At 42.6% G+C, this 17,773-nt stretch overlaps 1 protein-coding gene across 2 annotated transcripts in view; it reads right to left on the reverse strand.

Annotated features, from left to right (window-relative positions):
* The window catches only part of Pdk1 (Phosphoinositide-dependent kinase 1), a 304,096-nt gene that overhangs the window by 184,259 nt on the left and 102,064 nt on the right, over positions 1 to 17,773 (reverse strand). The gene's annotated exons all lie outside the window — the stretch shown is intronic.

A 17,773-nucleotide genomic window follows, 5' to 3' on the forward strand; every position in this document is an offset into this window, starting at 1 on the left:
CAAGGGTTCGAGGATGACAAGATGAACGCCGATAGCACGATGATCGTCCGAACAGGGGCGGACTGCCGCCGAGTCGATGACGCCGCTGATAACGATCTCGTCGTCATACCGACGCGTTAACGCAGCGTGACCGAGTTTCACGGCCGGTCGTGGGTGTGAAGCCTGCCACGCGGGAATGCAGGCGCGTCCTCTCATGACGAAACAACCGTGTTCTTCGTAGTTAAAATGTTCGCTCGCTAATCAACTTGGTTTTACATAGGTAAACGCGTCAGCGCATTAACTGATTGATAAAAGTATCAATTTTATTTTGAATATAAAAATGTATGTGCATACGTATACGCACGTACACATACGCACAAACGCGAGCGAAAATTGTCGTTACTGAAATATGCCACTTCAACCCCTGCGGCACGTGTTCCTATCTAGCGGAAAGGCGATCAGCGACATTTTGAAAGCGAGCAGCGCGCGTTGCTGCAGGGAAACCTCCCATCTCGTCGCGCACCATTTTCCATTTCGAGGCTAGTAGTTGCGAGAGACGGCGGGACGGACCGTATTGCGCGTTCCATTGAATGGAGATAGACCACAATGCACCCCGAGTTTCCAGACGTTTGGTCGAGAGAGCGGATGGAGATGGACGTCGATAAGTCGAGGGGGATTCGGGAAAGAAATCCCGATTCGAGACTGCGATACCCCCGACGATCGGTGAACGGTCACGTTTATTCCCGAAGATAGCGTCGCCTCGTGGGATCTCGGGGTGCCTCGGGGCCATCGGAGAGCGAAGAAATTTGTCAAAATCCGAGGAGAGAGCGCGCGAGAACCGCGACAAAGACGATCCGATTGACGGATTGACGCGTGTTTTGTTCATCTGGTTGTACAAAAGTTTCTACAAGATGAGTACTTTTCGAGAATTTTTCAATCTTTTTTAATGTAATTTATTTACAGCTTGGACAATTTGATTTAAAAGTCGTAATGAAATATTAATGGAAATCGGCAAAATTATTTATATTTATTTGAATTACTGTCTGATTGACGATTAATTTCTATTTAATTAATTCTCATTAATACTGATCGCTTTCAATCTCGTAATTTAAAGAAGAGATCCGTGATAATTTCGACGCACCATGTATCGATATATCATAGAAATCGGTTCTTAAAAATTCTTACAAATGATTTAATAATGTTCTCGCGTATATTACTAATGCGAGAATAATATATAATAACCGGATCCCAGATACCTTTGGTTAGCGGTTGAATTCTCATAGAATCCTCATCGCGTATACCTACACATGAACGTTCGATCGGATTTGCAACGCGTCATTATCCTCTAAGTAGTTTAACGGTACGGAACAGATACACGAAACGCTGGAGATAACATTTCGAAACATCAAACGCCAGTCGTGCAATAACCGCGAATGACGCGGCGTTACTATAATGAATGTCGGGGTAAGCGAAATTGTTCGCGTATAATAACAACAATTAGATGCGTTACGGGCTCGTTACACGCCGGCAAAGGAGATTAAACTAAATCCCGGGTCCTCTCGAGACGGAGAGAGAGAGAGATAGAGATAGAACGGAGAGGGACAGGTATCAAGTTGTTCGCACACAGAGAAGCATCACCTCCGCTCGTTACCTAAGCACTAACAAATGGCTGCTCTTCCTTCCTTCGGGGGGCTCCAAGGCTGTTCCAGGTCGGCGATGCCGCGTGTTTACACGGTGCGAAAGAGCAACGCGCGCGCGTTCGTGTTCTTCGTTTACACGGCGTTCCGTTCTTCTTTAGGGACAATGGCCATTCAGAGGCATGGAAAGTCGCCGGTCATGACGACGGGACTGGCCGCAGCGTAAATATTTTTCAACATTCCTTCGTCAACGCTCTCTAAAGCTTTCATGCCGCTGGCGGACCGTGAAAACTTCTTCGAGCAAAACATCGCAATCTGACTCGCGTTTGTACAACTTATACAACGTTTGTGTCATTTGATTTAATAATTCAGAAATCTCTTTCTACAGAAAATATATTTCAGTTATTTAGTTCCGCCGAATACTCGTATCAAGATTTTCAGGTATGTAAATAAATGATAAAAACCCCCCTAGATTACGTATGTATACTATTTGCATGTGTCAGGGAAATTAGATTTCTCGTTACAAATAATCGACTCGAGTAAAATTTTCGTCATAAAGGAGTGAAATGCGGAAACTCATTAAGAAATGGTAGAAAATGAGTTTTGATATATTGTGTATATCCGGCTGTAAACTAGCGATAACGAGTCGCCAACGTCGAGGACGCGTAGCGTTCCAATCCCTCATAAAGAGACGAAAAATGATTTCCGTCGCGTGACAAGGAGTTTCTGTCGGCCAAAAGAGATCGGAGATCGACGCGAGTGACACTAAAAAATTGAAGCTATTCACCCTCGGGGTAGATATAGCATATTAAAAACAATATAAGAGGGAATTTAAGCGGCGCGCGACAAATAACGATTACGCTTTAACGAGCACGAGCGAATAAACAAAATCCTTCCGGTTTATTGTTATACGAAAACACTCCGGTGTATACATGTTAACGATTCGTCGACACGCACGTCGTTAAACTTGATTGATTTTCTTATATTCTGCTTCTATTAATATTTATACACTCGTGGTTACGCGTTTCCGAAACCTTGGATGACTTCCTTATTTTCTAAAAATACGCCTTTGCGACAACATTCATCATTATGTAAAGACATTCGCGGGCACGATGCGACGATACTTGTCTCTTCGCGCGAGTATTTTCATAAACAAGAATCTCACAAAATCCGTGGCCTTAATCTACATATCGCGCTCGCAATTTATGTTATCAGATTATATGACAAGGCTCTGGGAAGCGTTTTATCGGTACAATCTACGAGATACTCGTATCGTGAACAAAATGTAAACATATGCACACAGCATCTTCAGAATATTATCTTTAGAATATTGCGTAGAACGAAACGCCTAGTTTTTCGCGAGACTTTTACAAAGTACTTACAAAGTACACAGCTCAAATCAACGAATATTATTAGCAACCTTCGCAGCCCATGACAAGATAGAGCTCGATAATGTTTTATTTGTTTAGTCTGCTGATATTCACCTCGCGGGCAAGATAAACGTCTGACATGGGAGACCTTCGGAATATCATTATGGCGCGAAAACCAAGAGCGAGAAAATTTTTTTTTTACCGATGTACCTCGTAAAATCTCACGGGACAATCGTTACGTGCGTTCGCGCGCACGTAAGCGCTATTTTCAACGGCGATTTTATCGCGAATGTCTCCCCAAGGAAACGATCCACTGTTATATTTTCCGAAATCTATATATAGATTTATGCACGTTGCGCTACAAGTCAGAGCTACGCGCGGAAATAGAATAGAATAGAATATAAAATGACGCTTTATTATTAGAGCTACAACATTTCTGCGAGAGCGCACGTGCTCAAATTTAGATCACGCATAACATATAAATTAAATGTTTTTGCGTCCAAAATTGTAGCATAAACAGGAAAGAATGTAACAAAACCAATGTAAATAACCAAGAGAAAATTCTCCTTTGAACGTCGATTTTTTTTTATTAATATTAATTTTTTTGTTTATTACGGAAAAATATTGTCAAAAAGAGACAGATACATGCGCCAAGTATTCGTCGTATTTAACCGGAAAAAAAGAGATTGGAAGACCTAAGAAAGACGTGGAGTATGACGAACGGAATGCGAGGTGAACGGTCCCATATTGTCTAACGAGCCGGAAACCGGACGTGCCGCGTAAGAGTTGCACAGGAATCGCGTTCAGCGGATGGTCCCGAACTTGTCGAAGCGGTTCGACTTCCGTTCCGACGTAAGACTGAGACGTTGATTCCGCCTCCTCCTTTTCCTCTTGCCTCTCTCTTCATCTTATTCCTGCTTCGTTCTTCCTTTCGTCGACGGAAACCGGAAGTCTGTGTATACGCATTCGCGATTAGCCTAAGTAGACTTACGCGAATAATTAATGTTTGCCCGAATCTACTGTTTCGTAAAGCCAATAATAATTATGCGAATAAAAAGTTAAATATATGTTAAATAAATAAAAAACAAAATTAAATGAAAATTAAACTCGATAACTTTTTCTTTATGCGAATAAAAAATTTAATGTTAAATGAAAAAAAACAAAATTAAGTTAAAATTAAACTCGATAACTTTTTCTTTGAGAAGCGTTTTAAATTGAAATGAAACATTTAATTTTTAAGGAAACGGATACAAAATAAAAAAACAAAATTTAAGAGATCTGAAGATATTAGAGCATTTATCGCAAGAGGAGATGGCCTTTAAGACATCTTATCCTCTTAGCTATATAGGAGCGATTATCCTGCGCACGAGGATGCAACTGCGTATTCAGGACGTTACACATTGTGCAATCGGCATTGTGCATTGGCATATCGCAAATGCCATCTCAACACACCGAGATACACACACATGCACTTTCTAATTTCATTGCGCGAATTTTATTCTCTCGTGCTCGCTCGGAAAGAGAGGAAATAAATTACTTCATTATGTAAGTCGTTAAAGCTTCCTACATTAAAATGCATATGAATCGGTTGCATCGAAGATTGTAGAGAGCGGCCGTGCCCGTAACTCGTGGACACACACGCGTGTGCGTACTTACGTGCGATGCACGCGCGCGATCCGCATGCAAAGCGTGTAACCGCCCGTGTAACGCAGAGGGACGCGAGGGGGAGAGGGGGAGATAAAAGAGCAAGAGCGAGTCGAGAGGATGCGTTTGCACGGCCGGAAATTGTACGAATTTGTACATCGCACGCGTATCGAAACGCCGTCGCCTGCGAAGTAGCAGTGGCACCTTTTTCCTTCTTTTTTTTCCCAAGAAACAACGTTACAACCGTGCTCCTATGTCACGGCTACATCGTTTCGCTAACTGGTGATCATTTGTATGCGCGCGCTACGCTGGGAGACGCCGGTCGGGGAGCCCAAACAATTCCAATGTAACGGCGGATGGAAAGTTCCTCGATCGGTGGGCGCGTTATCGTCGTTGCTAGATCATGACGCAAAGGTCTATTTTTGCGGGTAGATTCGTCAATGATATCATAGAAACGATATTCAACTATATATTATAATTTATTCATATTACTTCATATTATTCATATTATTCATTGTATCATAATTTGTATCATCTATAACGTTGAAATGTTTATATTTATATTGAAATATAATTGTTATATTTATATTGAAAATTTATATTGATATTTGAAATTTTTACAATTTTTCGTCGCTCTTATACCAATATCCGATATATATTCTCCTATTTTATTTTCAAAATTTATGCTAAATATTAATGAGATATCCAATATAAAAATAATCGACTGAAAAATTCTGAGATTAATAATGTGATACGAAATGTCACGTGTGAATATATTAATGTAGAAAATAATGACACGGGCTGCGTGTGACGTGAAATTAAAATGATGCGCGTTAAAAGTCATTCGTCGAGCCGTCATTCCATTGAACAATCGTAAAGTCGCTAGGAATGTTTTCCGTTCCATCGAAAAGCCCGATTCGAAACAATCGCGAAGCCTGGCACGGCCTCACCGGTTTTCTGAGTGCAATGCGGATAACGATGTTATTATTCCACCCCGTTTCTTATCGAGTAGGTCATCATCGTCATCATCGTTCTACGGCGCGCCCTCGTATTCCATTCATGTCACTCTCTTGCACTCTCCGTCTCGTTTCGCCCTCGTCGCGCGTCGCCGGTATCACGCATCGAGAATTTCAACCGTCCGCGACCGCTTCACAATTTCCATTGAATCCAATTTCTTTCACGGGCAACAACGAGAGCTCGTACATTCACGACGCGAGCTTGCTCGTCGATGCGGAGGACAATGCGTTTCCTATTATCCGCCATGCCGGCCGAATGGTGTGTATACCGAGGCGTTTACCGATCGCGGTTGTTTCAATTATCGTTCTCGTTCCTTGCCCTCTCGAGATGACGGCGTTCCGTTTCGATTCGCGCGCCAGGATGGAATGCGAAATTCCTCTCCGCGCGACGTACCGCGCGTGTTAATGAAATGCAATGTAAACAGGTGCTGCGAGAGCAACAATCGCGTCTCGATCTACCGTTAGAAATAAATATAGCGCGCAATGTCGTAAGAAATTTCTCACAATCGCTGGATAAAATTGTAACGAGAGATTCTTTCACGGCGGAAATTTTATGGCTGCGCATCATTCGCAACATTTCCATTTCCAGCGTACATCTTGGCAATTAAATCTCGAACTAAAGGTGTTTATGAATTATCCCGTTAAAAAACTGTAAACAATAAAAGGAGATTTTCTTGAAAAATCATCATGGAATGGAACAACGGTTCAAGTATCGATATTACATTTTTCTGGATTATTCAAGAATAATCCAAGAGGATCGATGATAGGAAAATGCGTAACAAAGGCAATTCATTTCGGACGTGGAATAACGTTCGTTTCCTGCTACGCTAATTCGAACGACGAAGCCGGATTTCTTACGCAAGTCGCCGTAATAGCCGACTTACACCTTGACCCGCTTCCAGGCGGATTTAAACCAGACACCCGGTACATACGTGCGTCACGAGCTTAAACCCCAACGAGCGTTTTGTACTTTCACGAGGCAACGTTTCGCAACAGTGACATTTCCGTTGGCCCAAACAAACACCAATTAAACATTTTGCTCAGAGAGAGAGAGACGCGCAATGATTATCGCAAAACCGGCAATTCCGATGCCATTTCGATTAAATTTATAGGGCGGCTTAGTCTTCGAGACACTCGTAAATTTCGGAGATTATCCTCCAGCGCCCGCGTTGGTGTTTAATTGCGGCGTATAAACACGTATCCGTGTATAAAGGCAAAGGCAAAGACGATTCGTTCGAAATCCAGAATACTGACGTGGAATTATTGGCAATTAGTATGGTTTTAAACGTTTAGCGTGGAATATATACCTGAAATAAATAAAATGCAACATTTATGGCGCACTTTCAAAGCTGCGCACCAGTTGTTAACATATAACTATGATTAGTAGTGCCATACGTGAATCGAGGAAAGAAAAAAAATCAAAGAAACAATCGAAGAAATTACAAGAGAATGTTGCAAGAACCACAGCTCTATTGCCTTTCTCTTTTTATATTCCCCTCATCGTTTCGGGAAAGAATAATCTGTCCCGTACAATATACGCCGATCGGTCCATTCGACAGACAGACACTTTTCTCGATTCTTAATTGCCACGTGTGATTACGATATCTGTCGCGCGTCCGCCCACGCGCGTCGATCTCGGCCCGTGGTGGCGGTGAAATGGAAACAGGGCCGTAGGTGTCTGGTTTCCACGCGCGTCGGCGACACAGCCTCATTAATCTCCCGTCCCACCACTCGTACGTCCTGACGACGAATGCACTTCGCGGCTACGGAACCCGTCGTCGTCATCGTCGTCGTCGTCGTCGTCCGCACGTGGCCCTCCGCCTCTCACTGCGAAGCGTAAAAGGCGCGATCTCGCGCAACAAAATCCTCGCATCCCGTTCCGTTTCGTCTCCTCTCATCTCGTCTCGTCTCGGCTCGTCTCGTCTCGTCTCGTCTCGTCTCGTTTCGTCCCGTCGTGTCGCGTGTCGTCTCGGCTCGTGCCGGCGACGCGATAGAAATAGTTACCGACGACATTCGTAAAACGATTTAAGTGCTATTCTCACATCGTTTCCCTCTTTCTCTTCCTCGTTCCTTCCGCTGCTGCAATTGCATCTCTCCCCGTCTGCGCCACGACGGTATTCAGACGCTCGTCCACCGCGATCGTTTTATTCGAATATATAGCGAGTTGCCTCTCTCTTTCTCTCTCTCTCTCTTTCTGATGGTTTTTTCTGTCTCTCTGTACCGTTATACGCGATTCTACGCGCTATTTTTCCTGCGAACATTGTTGTTCTCATGTCTCATAATACGACAGTTTCCGGCAAAACAAGTCTCTTCGAAGTACACAGTTGAATATAGCGGATATTTTGTTATAAACAAGAATTATGTTACAGCCGGGGAATTTAGTATTACTATAAAAAGATAACATTTTTTCTTACTTTCTCTTTTATATAAAAAATATAAAGTAGTATAAAATAAGTATTATGCGTAAAAGAATAATAAAAAATTAAAAAGAGAGCAACATTTATTTATTACATTTGTAAATATTGATAAAAATTTAAATTAATTAAATGCAATAAATATTATAGATACAAGTATTTTTATAAAATGTACATGCGTGTATATTTGTTACAGAATTCCTTCTCTTACAATATTATTTATATAGAAAATTCTCTATATTATTTTAGGTACTTTAAACTTTGATCGTAAATATGCTAATATTCGGCAAGAAGCTATAGTCGACATAAACGACTCGGATTTGAAAATAATCGCTACTGAGAGGTACTTTTCTCGTGAAGCATGTCCCGCTTATAGAAACGCGACGGGATAATTATCCGTCGATGATTGGAAAATTATTCGTTCGCCGAGCAGCGTACGATGCTCGTCGCGAGCAAAAGCCGACTACTCTTGGCGCCGGGACACGGTCGTTATTACTCGAGCGGTAACGGCCAATAACGCAGCGCCATGGCGCCAAGCGTTATGTTATTCCGTAGTATAGTGTGTTCCGGAATGGTCAGGAATATGATTTCGATACGGCGATGGCAGCTCGTTATTCACGTCGGAAAGGATTCTCGTCCGACTCGCGAGAAACACGTCCTTCGGCAACACGGACGATTTTACTAATTGTACTGACGGGGACGGACAAATAAATGAATCAGAAATGAATCAGTGGTCCCGCTAATTGCGCCCGAAATTTACGCCCGTCGATAAAAGCCGCACGATAACGAGCGGGATACACGCGCCCCGTCGCTGCCACGCATTTGATTAACGTCGACGTATAGACAGTTGACATAATATTCATGTCCTTGTACAACTCCCTTCCCCGTTTCTTTGTCATTCAGCGCCACGTGGTACCGTTTTCACGGATGGTTCCCCCGAATTTGCATTTATCGCGTGTCACGGAAGTCACGCATCGTTAATACGTACGCACTTGTCGTGCTTTTCCCTTTCTCTTTCCCTCCTTCGCTCGCGCCGGTGCTCCCACGGTGTACTCGTGATAACGGCCCGGTATATTTATTATCAACGGAGGACCGAAAGGGCGAAGCGTCGACATAAATCTAGCGGCACGCGAGAGGAAAAAAGAGAGAAAGCGGAAGAGAAGGAGAGGAGGAGGGAAGGAAGAGGACGATACCGCTCTTCCTTCTCGAGGAAGAGAGGCCACCCACCTATCTCTCGGTGAACACGTGAAGTCATTTATTTTTCACGGTCACCTTCCGCCCTCCCACGGACCTTTCTTACATCACCCCTTCTACACATTGGCCCGGATAAACTGGCAGTCTAAAGAGGAAGAAAGAAAGAGAAAGAGAGAAAGAGAGAGAGGGGGGGGGAAGAGAGAGAGCAGGTTAATCCCACCATAACAAATAAATTACCAGACCAAGAGTAAATCGGGGCGGACGTTATCGCGGCCTGCATACATATCGTCTGAAAATTGCAGCGCCATAAGTTTTCCGGTCACGATGCAGGCGATGACGTGACTTCGACTTGGCTCGTTAATTACGGCCACCGTTTCGTTCCTTGCATTTCTTATGCAGATGCGCGCGTAAGATTCGGTCGAGCGGTCTCGCGCGATTAGCGCGGCTCATCTCTAATGGAATCGTGAATCGCTCGAGTCGATAGAAGCGATCATCAAATACCAATAAGGATATACCGTTCATTGGACCTCACTGCACGATGTTGCAAGCTCGGTTATTCATTATCCAGATAGATTCTGGAAGAATATCTTATAGCGTGAGACTCGGTTAGAAATATGAAAAGATGCAAAATGAGATGATAATAGTCTGACTTAAATTATGTGTGATGTATTATTTTTATTTAAAATCATTTATCTCTCTCTCTCTCTCTCTCTCTCTCTTTCTCTTCTTGCATATGGAACATTCAAAATATCATAAAATTGAAATTAAATTATGTTGAAAATTTCAATCAGTTTGATAATAATGTTAAGTTAATAAAATTAGCAACACAAGAGCAAAATAAATAAAAAGAATTTATTTTTCTAATTCTTCTCTAAATTAGTTTCTTCTAAAAAAAAAAATAACTAGAATGTCTAATCCTCCTTTTTCCGCTATTATCGAACCTTTTTCAACGTTATCATTGAATTAAATTTTGATTTCGGGGCGTATTGTGGCGCCAGAAAGCAGATAATGGCAGTCAAAGGCAGATAGTGTTAGTGCCAGGAGGTGCTAGGCAGAGCTAAGCGCCGCCGACATGCCGAGTCCGCGAGGCGAGTTAATGAATTGAGTGTATGATTGGCGAATAATGATGAAGTCGCAAGAAACATAACAACATCCTCCGAAGGGGGAGAAGCGGGCCTTTTCCCGACCCATAAGTGACAATGATTTGCCTCGTACGTTTCTGCGCGCCAGCGTTCTTCGTCCGGGACACGCATGTGATCGTGAATCATCTCATCGAATAAATTGTGACAAGTGAAGGCCGGAATTTTCTAGCGCATACCGAATCAAGCAAGTGTGACGTTTCTAATTCAAAGAATCTGGCATACGATCTTACGACAATATAATTTATCTTGATCTCGTACGAGTTATATCTCTATAGCTTCAAAGCGGAGAGAGAAGGAAGATTAACATATAAAATATCCTCCTGATTCGCAATCATATATATCTCATTGTTGCGCAATAGGTAGCACATAAACTAACGCGTAAACTATTGTAATATGAATTATTTTTTCAATGCGTAATAAATAACGAATGATACGTAACCGTAACGTTTTTTAATATAATTATTTTTTCACCACATTTTATAATTTTAAATAAAACACTTGTGCTCGCAGATGTAGAGAAAGAGCACAAAATTCTATTTGTAATTATTCCTTTTAAGACGCCGCCGTAGGCGTATAAATTACTCCCCGGTATGGAAAGGAGCCTCTCGATAGTCGAATAAATTTGCACTTAATAAAGCCGAGCCGATTCATCTTGCGTCACGATCTCGGGCTGATTGTCCGCGAGCATCCTTGCGTTCGAAAGTTCATCGATCGCGATATTCACGATACAATGTGTTGTGTCGCGATGCGGGAAAGCGCTCGCGTTTCAACCGCGATTAGCGAGGCGTACAGTGTGGGACGTCTTTCTGATCTTTGATATTCCGATTCGCAATATCGATTCGCGTTTGTTCTCCGTTCTCGTCTCTCACACGAACACACTCGTCCCGCGCGAAAGTTACAACGGCAAGAAGGAAATCGACATTTCGATATCGATACAGCGATCGATTTGCAGAGCTTATCTAATATTACCGCCTTGCGTTACACACCTTGTCAAGATGTCGAATTTAAATCTCCCTCTTCGTCCCTTTCGCAATCAAAACTAATCTCTATTATATTATATTATCATAAATGCAATAATTTATTATATTTTCATACGTTTCCATCATATATTCAATATTATATACGCGATAGCTTTCACGAGTTTATTCGTTTCACTAAATACATTAATTATATACGTTCAAATGGATATTAAAAGTTAGATATTAATTATAGTGATTATAACAGTTGGTTCTGTTCTGAAATTATCGGTATAACGTAGAAGAATGTATCGAATAATCTCGAGAAATAAATAAAAATAAATAAAATATATATAAAAATCGTTAAAATTAATCGCGCAAATTTATCGAAAGATTAATTTTTCTAACCCGATGGCGTTTCTCTTGAATTGTTTCGAGCTGGAAGACAAAGTTTTCAAATATTTGGAGCAAACATCGAATCGCTATGGCATGAAATATCTCGCATTTATCGCCTTTTATCGCAACATTACTTAATAATCCATTTGTCAAACGCGATATTTTCGCAAACACCCGATTTGATAACAAAGTGCAGTTTAATCATTCGAAAATCTGCTTGTTCATTGCTTGGTATGCTCGTAAAAATATATACGACTATAAACCAATTCAACGTCGCGATGTGCAGGTCAAGCGACTCGTCGCCATTCGGTAAAACCGGAATGCATTCCCGCTAATTGAAGAGCACGCTTACGCCAATGGGACACATATATGTTCCGCTATAAATAGCTGTGTTTTGCCAGAAGTTTTGCACGTAACGCGTGTAGGCACGCGCGTGTCGCGATCGACTCTATCGCACGAAACACGCATGTGAAAGCGTAAATACACGTTGGATGCACGTTAAAGGAGCACTAACACGAGATGACGTCAGTGGTGGCAGATTGACGTCGCGTAATTGGAAGTCATCGATGCTAATGGGCACAAGGGTCAAAGGCAAAGCGGCGATAGAAGCGAGTCCAATCGGATCGTAGAATTGTTCGCGCACCCATTGTAATTGCTCCGAAATAATGAGAGAGAAAGAGAGAGAGAGATTTGATCGAGAAAAAAGTATGTGATAATATATTCTCGAGTGAACGGAGGGAAATTAAATATCAGGTACCCCACGCGATCATTCTCCCGGTATGATGGTGCTATAATTTAATTCAAAGTATCCGCGTTGGAAAGGTGATTATTTTGGTATATTTTGTTCTAGATATTCTCTCGTTTCCTTAGAAGCATACAGTGCCAGACTTGTTTCTCTCGGATGATTATTTATCGAGGAGAGTACAATGGTGGATACGCGGGCGTTTCGCCATTTAGATCCGCGTCCGTGATTTAGAGCGGATCGGACGTAGATCACAGTCGGGCGCAGAAGCGTGGTACGATTAATTTCGACAGGTGGTGGAGTACCTAAACGCCGCATCGCGCGCCGACGATTTTCGATATAGAGTCGCCGACAAAGAGTAGAGTTAATCGTCGGCCGCGCGGGGCACGGTCGATTGCTTTTCCAGCGAGTAAATATTTTAAAAAGTAGGTTGTGCTCGGTAATTCGCGGCGTACACGTACACGGATGTGTATGTATACATGTACGTATGTATGTACGTACGCTCGCGTTTTTCCACCAGTATAGTTTCGCGTGCCTGTGTGCGAGTATTTGTGTGTACGTGTACGCTTGTGTGCGTACACTCGTGTTTCGTCCACGTGGAGGGTGGTAGATCGATTGTCCTTGCCTCTCAAGGCTGCTGCTGTACCCGGGGGTGGGTTGGAATAGAATTTATAGCATACGCCGCTGGCATATTAATAGAACCGACAACAACACGTCTAGCGGCGGAGCCGCTGCCAATCCAATTTACACGACGCGACGTGCCAGTACGCGAATTACGAAAATAAGAGTCGCATGACGACGATGCGCCTCGTCGCGCCCGTCGAAAAACCAGGAGAGGAAGGGGGGTACATTTCGTTTTCGCGAGTCGATCGTTACATTGTAATTTCAACGCGAGGAGACGGGAAACTCGAGAGCGCGACTACGTTTTACGAACGGGGATTATTACACGCGCGAGGAATTTACTCATTATCCGCAACGCGCTCGCATGTAACAACTTTTGCACGTGCGCGTATGCGTGTATACGTACTTAGATTCAAAAGACGAAGATCAACAATGTACAATTAAAATCTTAATCGTTCACAGGCTCATAGACATGCACGACGCGACCGCGGTAGCGCGTCCTCGTGTGACCATCGACTAGAAAATAGTATGACCGATGATGTCACGCGAAGCACACACGCGAGGACCACGTTACGACGATGATTCCCATGGGAAGCACGACGGCTCCACGATTAACGTAATCGTCGCCCGTTTCATGGTCAAAGTCGTCGGCAGCGCCGCGTTTCTACCAGGCCTCTTGCGGCGCGACGTTTCTTCTGGTCGCACGAGAGAGTCGATAAACATTGCCCGGCACCGTCGAGAAAATATTGTACAGCGCCGGGCGCGTCTGACACGCGGTATAATACTGTACCAGAAGAATTTTCTTTACAGTATGGGGATACGGTCGCGAGATGGATGTGGTAAACACCACGAGCGCTCTCGCGAGAGGTGACAGGCTGGATCGGTACTTAGGGGACTCTATAATGAGACTAACACGGGGGACTAACATGTAGTTATACTGTGCCATGAATTTTCGTACAGTAACGAAGTATATATGCCACGCGACTCACGCACACAGGAAAACTACGCGGGTAGATACGTACTATCGCGCGTGTGTCATGTACGTGCTACTCTCATCTCGCTGCTACGACATATACATCATGTCCGCGACATACACAAGAGAGCGCGGGTGGAGATTACTATGCGGGACTATAAATCGCGCTCGACGCGACGCGCTCGTGAGCGTTTAAAATGCATTTTATACATCGCCGGAGCGCGCGCGCGAGAGACCCGCCGATGGCTTTCGCGTGAATTCGCTTTGGAAATTACGAGGTAATTCGAACGCGCGTCGGCGAGTAAAACGCGCGGTAAAAAGTAAAAAGGACAGCTATTTATAATCGGGTTAAATATGGCGACTCGTTCGATACCGGCTTTCGATTAGAGATGGAATGCTATCGATCATTCTTGAGATCTTGAAACAAAAATTAACGGGCATATATATATGATTGCTCGCGAACCGCGCGCATTTTTCGCGTCGCTCTTTGATATCGCTTTGATATCGTATAATCGATAATTAGTAGCGCGATCCACCAAATGCGATTATTTTGCGGCGGCGGTGTCAGCGGGAAATCGCGTTTAATAGTCGCGAGGAAATAAAGAAAACCCCATATATCCTGGTGGAGAATCATTTTCGTACATTATGGCGTACCATGACGCATTATGATGCATTATTATGCATCATGACGCATTAGGATGCGCTATTGCGCGTTGGTAGCGCGCTTTGTGCAGCGCGGCGATGTGTCGGACGGTAATGTGTACTATAAGTCTTTCATAAATTATATACTGGGTGTTGTGAAAGTATATTTTGCCACAGCGAAAATTTTTGTTACATCTAAATCGCGCGCAGGATCCGTTTTAATTGATAATTAATTTATAATTAATTAAAAGACCTAATAAATACATGTATATCATATACGTATAGAGGTATATTAAGAAACGATACGATTTAATCGATGAAGCAAATGTCGAGAAATTAGATCCTTCGAGTCACGATAATCGTCTTTAAAACGACAACGCACGTGCGTTCCTTTATATTTATTAATTCAACATTTTCTGCTGACATCTAATAACCAGTCGGCATTGCTGACTTCCAGGAAACCTTAACTTCCAAGAAATGCTATATATAATCAGGTTGCAGTAATTTTGCGAATGATACTTACGCATATAGCGTCAGATTAATATTGAAATGCCAAAGAGCGCAATAGCTGATGGAAAAATATTGTATCTGAATGCCACAGTGTGAAGAGGAATCTGAAATAATTATCTTTCGACTGCAATGCGCTTCGGTGCATCAAGGCCATCGATAATTATACAAAATTATACCTGGTAATCTCGGAGAGTTAAATACAAGATGATGAAAGCCAAATGTAAATGCTTTGCGGGAATGCATACTTAATCATAAAAATATGACGAAATGACGATCAACATCGGAGATATGTAAAGGCGCGTGTTTGCAGTAAAATTGTCATCGCGGAAAGAGAGAGAAAGAGAGAGACAGAAAGAGAGGGAGAGAGAGAACAGTATCCTTTCTTTACTCCGACGCAAAGCATCGTAGCGCGACGCTTACCCATGCATACATACAGGAAAAGAAGAACAAGATCGAGCATACAAGGTGACTCGAAAAGAAGGGAAGTCGGTGCGCCCACCCTCCGGAAACGACGTATGAAGCCTAATGTTAGTGCAGACTTGCGTGCCGTTTTGAACCGCGTGTACCGGCTGCATAAAACTGCACATTATTCCTCGCTACTACTGTTACGCGGTGTTGCAGCGAAAAATCTTCTTAGATCCGCCGCTGATGCGGTGAGAAATTAAAGTCTTCTTTTCTTTCATCGATTTTATACAATATCGTCCGGGAGTCTGACTAATACAGCGGTACTTTCATAATTTGAACTGTCAAAATGTTGAAATTAATAGATCCTAACGATTATATATGTTTTCAAAAAATATTATCTCTCTATTTCAGTTGAAGAATAACAAATTATTATATTATAATATTTCTGAAAAACTAGTGTTTCTTGTGGTTCACGAAAAATTGTAAAATTATTCATATATCTGCAACTTTAGTTGTATGGCAAAATTAATTACAGAATTATCCCAAAACGTTCGCGAATCACGTCATGACACAACAACGCACCACGTGCACGTCATATCGTTCCACGTGTACGACGCTATTAATTAACGGATCTCCCAAGCAAGGAGCGACAAGAAACGAGACCTCATTTTCTCCGCAGGTATCCAATTATGCTTCTCTTTCTTTCTTTCTCTTCTTTTATTTGCGCAGCACGATTAACCTGTCAAAACTTATAATCGCGGGATCAGTGATAACATCGAGAATTAAGTATTCGTCACTAATTACGACCAATTAGCAACTGATTCGCAAGATCTCTCATTGCCACGACATAAAAATAGTATCCGCTTAAAAGACGCTCTTTTAATTAATCGCTAATTACCAGTTGATAACTTTAATCATTAAAGAAGCGCGCTATATTAATTCACATCGACATCGCGTTTCTCCCTCCTTCTCTCTCCCTTTATCTCTGTTCGTAATATATTTTGAGCGAAATGTGGAAAAAGAAAAAGAACGAAAGCGGATCGTTAATTCGCGATCGTCGTCTAAGCCATCGTCGACTCCAAGGCCATTATCTAATGTCATCAATTGGTTACATTTGGAATTTAATTAATAATTTATCAGTAATTGCGACAAGCATTTACAGGTATTAGCAGGAAAATGTTCTTCGTGTCAACACGTGTCTAAAATTGTCACGGTGATTTAATTACCGTATCACGGGATCCTACGCGCGGGCCGTCACGGTCCCAGGACCACGCGAGTCGTTATATTAATCTAGGGCTAGCGCTCATTAAAACACCTAAGGATAGCGCTCGTTATGCCCATCCGATAACAACGCGGCAGCACCGATTATTATTCACCGATTATATCGCGCAGCGTTTTGTTTCGCCTTCGTTACCGAACCCCGAAGCAGGGCGATTATTACGGAAGAACTTCTTCGTTTTGCCCTTCATTCCTCATTCTCTTTACCGTGTTTTTCGACGATGGCTTTTTAATGCTCGACGTGCGTGGCTCTAATTACCGTGGTGTGAAATCGTACCGGAATACGAAGGTTCGCTTTTCATTCGCTGGGTACAGTTAATTCGAACGTTCGCGACGCATTTTTTCTAAGACAAAGCTTAACACATTCGTGATACGAAAACAATTTTCAAATTTTCAACTTAAAGAAGCAGTTGTTTCGCGGAGATGTTTAAGGACGCTGCCATGTCCTTTACACTCTCCGTATAGCTCCATTCTGCATTTTGCCGACGGAATTCCCGGGTTTAATAAGTGTCGGCTGAATGACATGAATTAGTTCAATATGTCTGAGGTCCCCGAGGTAGCAACATTTCAGGGCCGCTGCATCGCGTAATTAAAATTACTCTGCCCGTCATACTTTACGCCGGAGACGCAGGCAGGCGTGCGAAAAGGGGTAGAAAATGTGAGGATGTCGCTGCTATAGCAATTCAAGGATCGGCGAAAGCCCGGTCATGTCGGATTCTTCAAAATCGAACGAAAATTATTAATGAACAGTATTTTACATTTAATGATTGAAAAGAAAAGTAAATATTCAGGGAACAACTCCAGATTTTTATAAATTTTACATATTTTGTATATTTTGAATTTTGATCATTATA

The sequence above is a fragment of the Camponotus vicinus genome, unplaced genomic scaffold, assembly GCF_025532165.1.
Source record: "Camponotus vicinus isolate PSW18456_S1 unplaced genomic scaffold, iyCamVici1.0 SCAF_2, whole genome shotgun sequence".
Classification (NCBI taxonomy): domain Eukaryota; kingdom Metazoa; phylum Arthropoda; class Insecta; order Hymenoptera; family Formicidae; genus Camponotus; species Camponotus vicinus.